Source organism: Chanodichthys erythropterus, chromosome 23 (assembly GCF_024489055.1).
Source record: "Chanodichthys erythropterus isolate Z2021 chromosome 23, ASM2448905v1, whole genome shotgun sequence".
Taxonomy (NCBI): domain Eukaryota; kingdom Metazoa; phylum Chordata; class Actinopteri; order Cypriniformes; family Xenocyprididae; genus Chanodichthys; species Chanodichthys erythropterus.
The window spans coordinates 7479532-7485531 of NC_090243.1; positions in this window are offsets into that span (position 1 = coordinate 7479532).

Sequence of the window (6000 nt, forward strand, 5' to 3'; positions counted from 1 at the left end):
ATGTTGCAACTTGTTTGTTGCTAAAACAGATTCAGACATTTAATATAAATCAGCAACTGAATATATTATAAGCATTGTGTGTTTGTGTTATTTGGCTGTTGGGTTAAAAGTTTTGCTTGAGCATTTTTATTGTTTGAAGTACTGTATATGTTTATATTATTTTTCTAATAGACAACCTACTGTATAACTGACTCAAAACAAAAAATAGTTTTGATAATTTGCCTAAATATCCTGACAGGTTTCAGAAACCGTCATGCTGCCACTGCAATGAGTGCAACAACTCAATAGAAAGTCTCATTAAAACATAAAATATATTGTGCTTTAGTAACTAATAGTTGAAGTATCTCTGTAAAACAAAGGTTGCAGCAGATGAATGATTCAGCTGATGTTCAAAAATGCCTCAGAGCTTGTAATTCAAGTCCTGTACTGTAGTTTTCTAGCAATTTCATCTACTTTCTAATTCAAATGTAAGTGCTGTTTCTTTTCATCATAAATAACAGAGTTCTTATAGACTTTGTGCATGTTTTATATGGTTTCATAGCAATTGAGGTAATGGCTTTAGTGCATTAATATAACTGCATTTGCATTCGGAAGAACCAATCTTTTGATCTATTTTCTCAAGCAGTTCACCAAATAAGACTATGGCCCGATTTCACAGACAGGGCTTAGCCTAAACCAGGATTAGGCCTTAGTTCAATTAGGGTATTTAAGTAGTTTTTATGAACGTACACACTAGAAAAAACATCAGTTGCTTTCAGTTAAAACCGCTCACACATCCATTTTAGTCAAGGACTAGCTTAAAGGAACACTCCACTTTTTTTGAAAATAGGCTCATTTTCCAGCTCCCCTAGAGTTAAACAGCTGAGTTTTACCGTTTTCGAATCCATTCAGCCGATCTCCGGTTCTGGCGGTACCACTTTTAGCATAGCTTAGCATAGTTCATTGAATCTGATTAGACCGTTAGCATCGCGCTTAAAAATGACTAAAGAGTTTTGACATTTTTCCTATTTAAAACTTGACTCTTCTGTAGTTAAATCGTGTACTAAGACCGACAGAAAATAAAAAGTTGTGATTTTCTAGGCTGATATGGCTAGGAACTATACTCTCATTCAGGCGTAATAATCAAGGAACTTTGCTGCCGTACCATGGCTGCAGCAGTGCAATGATATTACGCAGCGTCTCTCACAAACGTCTCCATGGTTGTAAGGCACGTTCCCTGTGCAAGCAGGGGCTCACGGGCGCTGCGTAATATCATTGCACTGCTGCAGCCATGGAACGGCAGCAAAGTTCCTTGATTATTACGCCTGAATGAGAGTATAGTTCCTAGCCATATCAGCCTAGAAAATCACAACTTTTTATTTTCCGTCGGTCTTAGTACACGATCTAACTATAGAAGAGTCAAGTTTTAAATAGGAAAAATATCAAAACTCTTTGGTCATTTTTAAGCGCGATGCTAACAGTCTAATCAGATTCAATGAACTATGCTAAGCTATGCTAAAAGTGGTACCGCCAGAACCGGAGATCGGCTGAATGGATTCGAAAACGGTAAAACTCAACTGTTTAACTCTAGGGGAGCTGGAAAATGAGCCTATTTTCAAAAAAAGTGGAGTGTTCCTTTAAGCCTTGTCTGTGAAACTGGTGGTATATGTTTTAGAGCTTCTTATGACCATAAAATTTTAATTGTATTGTTTAGAATTGTTTAATCATCTTTAAGTGGCCATTAATCTTGTAATTCATGCAACTTTAAACATTCATGTCAGATGGTGTTTGTAAAGTTGTAATATATGTATCAGAACATTGGGTGGCAGTATAAAACTATAGTGTCTTATAGGCTGAGGGAGCTGTGTACATTTTATGGGACCAGATGATTGTCATCAGTATGCAGTTACATACATGGATTAAATAGGTTTAGTTTACTTTTCAAAAATCATTAAAATTGTAAAGATCAAAGACAAAAAGGTCAGATGTGCCTTGGGTTCATCTAGTATTGCTATTTTGATTGAGAGAAATGCCTGCATTCTCATGTTAGTCTTATATCCTCACTGCTGTAAATTCTGGTTGTAAAAAAACTGCTGTAATGAGTCTTCACAGTAAAATCCCCAGAGTTAAATCAACTCTGCTCAGAGTACATTTGGTCCCTCTCTAAATGGTGTTAAAGTAACACTGAAGCAGAGTTAAAGTTAATGAGATAATTAAGCAATTAATAAGGCTGTGGCTGAAGTCAGTTGTAGTTCTTGTGTTTCTCTTTTCTTCAGTGATTCTGCTTGTTAACAGCAGGTGTTCATCACTAATGCTCAATCATTAATTAATTAATTGCTTAATTATCTCATTAACTTTAACTCTGCTTTAGTCCTATTTTAACACTATTTAGAGAGGGACCATATGTACTCTGAGCAGTGTTGATTTAACTCTGGAGATTTTGCTGTGTTGTGTGTAAAGAGCTCAGTGAGGTTTGCATTGCCAGCAAGACACTATCAATGCCCAGAAAGCTACTAAAGATGTATTTAAAACCGTTCATGTGACTACAGTGGTTTAACCTTAATGTTATGAAGCGACAAGAACATTTTTTTGCACCAAAAAAAACCCAAAATAACGACTTTATTCAACAATATCTAGTGATGGGTGATTTCAAAACACTGCTTCATGAAGCTTCAAAGCTTTATGAATCTTTTGTTTCGAATCAGTGGTTCGGAGCATTGAAGTCACATGAACCATTGAAATTTCGAAATGTTTCAAAACACTTATGACGTAATGAAGCATCGTTTACTGAAATCACGTGACTTTGACAGTTTGATACGTGCTCTGAAGCACTGATTCGAAACAAAAGATTCAAAGCTTCATGAAGCAGTGTTTTGAAATCGCCCATCACTGATATTGTTGAATAAAGTCGTTATTTTATTTTTTGGCGCACAAAAAGTATTCTCGTTGCTTCATAACATTAAGGTTGAACCACTAGATGGTCTTACGGGCGTGGAACGGTGAGGTGGGTGAACTAACCCTTTGATCAGTATTGCTGCTCTAAAGGCCAGAACACACCAAGCCGACGCCGACGAACTAGTGGCGTCGAAAGCAGACTGCGGGGTTGGCTCCCGTCGGCAGCGTCTGTGTCCAAAGTTGGCCTGACACACCAAACCGACGCTAAACAGCCGACGGCCAAGTAGCACGTCAGTTCTGCACCTGCGTGAGATGAAATGCCTTTCTGAACCAGCAGGTGGCAGTATCTGAACAGCCAATCAGAATGATAAGATGGCCAGACGGACCGACGAGCTCCGACGCCGATTCAACATTTCGAATCGGCCGAAAAATGCCGTCGAGGACCAACTTCAGCCGACGGTGCGGAACACACTGAGAAAACTTAGTCGGCTGACCGTCGGCTTGGTGTGTTCCTGCCTTAAAAGGCAGCATTAAAGACAATGGTGTAGGTCACAGAGTATAATGCTGGACAAGAAAAACAAGTCTAGAACAGGCATTACACATTCAGTGCTGCTGTCTCTTCCCTGGCAATAGTGCACTGAAAGCTTGGCTGTATACAACCATCTTCCATCCAACAGATTAGAGCAGAGGTTTGGTTTGACCCAGATCACTCTCTACTGCACTGATCCATTTCATTTCTGTGTTAAACAAGCATGAAAGGATCAGTCCCAGTGTTCTGCTTCTGCTGTGCTCACAGGTCTGGTTTGTGGGCATAGTCATAGAGCAACTAACATCTCTTTTACTTCCGGAAAAGTTTAAGATCACAATTGCGATTGTGATACTGCTTCAGAAAAAAAAATAGCATGAAACTGAAGTTGCGGTAGTCTTTTCTATTGTGTTTAATATTGAATAACGTACATTTTAGATACAACTTTGCAAGTATTTGTCTCTTTTTGCTCTGCCAACAAAAACCAAAGTTAAAGCAAAGTTAATTCATTCACTCAAGTGATTCATTCAAAAACAATAATAAATTTAGGAGCTTACCACCACTGTCTTGCTTTGACTTTGTTGACAGTGGTGGTAAGCTCCTAAATTTATTATTGTTTCTGAATGAATCACTTGAGTGAATGATTTAATTTCTCCCTTGTTTAATTCCTAAATTAATCAATTTTTTTAACAAATCGCTTGAGTGAATGAGTCAATTACTGGTTTGTTCCTGAATGAATCTGTTTTTTAATGAATTGTTTGAACAAACAAGTCAATGACCTATTTCTGAAATTGGTTGTATTCTGAGTAGTTACTTATTTTTAATAAGTAATTTGTGACATAGTATGAAAGTGTGTAGTATGAATGTAATCTGGATGTACTTCATTAGTACTTCATTAGCACATTTTAGTTCATATTCATGGTGTATCAAGTTAGGTACACTTAGATGTTCTTAAGATTTTCTTAAGAAGTACTAAAGAAGAATTTTTAATAAATTAAGCACAAAATTAGTGTGTGAAAAAGAGCACTTTGAGTACATTATGTAAGTGGACTTTTTTCACCTGGAAAATAAAAATGTGTTCGACAGGCTGACAGAAGTCGATCCATTTCTTTGTTGGAAACGTTTAAATGTAACTGAAGTTTTACTGTTGTCATTGTAAATATTCACTTTCCCATGGCCACAGAGGAGAATCAGAGGTATTGTCACGAACGTGGCCCCTGTGGCTCCCTCCGATCGCCACCAGAGGGCTCCCTCACCCGAGTGCTAACTTCATTATGGACAATAATTCCCATAACCCCGTACCTGGTCTTAACACACCTGATTCCCATTATCCGGACTATTTATAGCTCACCCACGCATTCACCCATTTTGAAGTCTTGTTTTGCCCCGGCTGACACTGCTGAGCGGTTTTCCCTGTGATCTGTATTCTTGTGTATGACCTTGGACTGTTTACTCTCATCATGTTTGTTTGCTGCCTGCCCTGTTCATTACCTTCTTGTTAGCTGGATTACTTTACCTTGCCTGCCCTGACCCATTGCCTGTCCCTGTTTATGATTCATCTCTGTCTTGGATATTGTGTTTGCTGGTGTTTGACCCCTGCCTGTACAACTACGATTGTTTTAATAAATCTGAACATGGATCCTACCAAGTCTGACTTCTCGTTACAGGTATACACATTCAGTGGACAGAAACACACTATTTTTTTATATTTAATTCAACAAATGACAAACAAAATAAAATCCGTAGAAGCTTGTGAAAAGTTTTGCAGTTGCGTGCAAATTATGCTAATTCACAAGCCGAGTCATACTCGCAAAGGTAATGTTAATTAAATAAGATACAAAACATTCAAAAACACTCAGCAATGTGATTATTTTTTCCCCTAAACGATGATGTAATTCTCAATGCAGCAGGAATGACCTACAATTGTGATATTTTTCATAATCGTGATAGAAAATCAAAATGCTGCCCTAAACTCACTAGCAGAAAGGCAGCACAATCCTTCTAATATGGCATCTAAATAAGACAGTTAATCAGAACTCCGCACAGTGTGACGTCAGCTTCACATTATTTATTCTCATAGAAGTAAGCTGATTTCACACCAAGAACAATAACTATAAAGATAACGTTAACAATATTAGTGTTCACACCAGCAGATGTTTTTGTCAATCATCAGCTGGAAAACCAATCATTCTCAAAGTGATTCAAACAATATCTCTGTGCCATTATCGTTACAGTTGTGGTGTGGACTCTGCTTTTCTTTTAGATTTATAAAGATTTTTAGAACCATCTTTATCATTATCATTCTAGTGATCGTCGGTGTGAACGGTCCTTATTTAAACTTTATAGAGAATGCGAACTGACGTCATACCGCGTTGCATGCCAGGGCAGCGCCGCCATTTTGACAGGATCGCCCCCCTATTACTTGCACTAAAATTAATGGAGTACCTCAGGGATGACGTTTTTGTAGGCAAAACCCAGAAGTGAGTTAGCATTTTAGGACTTCTGGTTCTTTTGAATGTTTTTTTTTTTTTTTTGCTAAATTGTCTGAAATAAGGTCCGTGGTTAACAAAGCCTCTAAATATTTTCACATTTTGATCTAT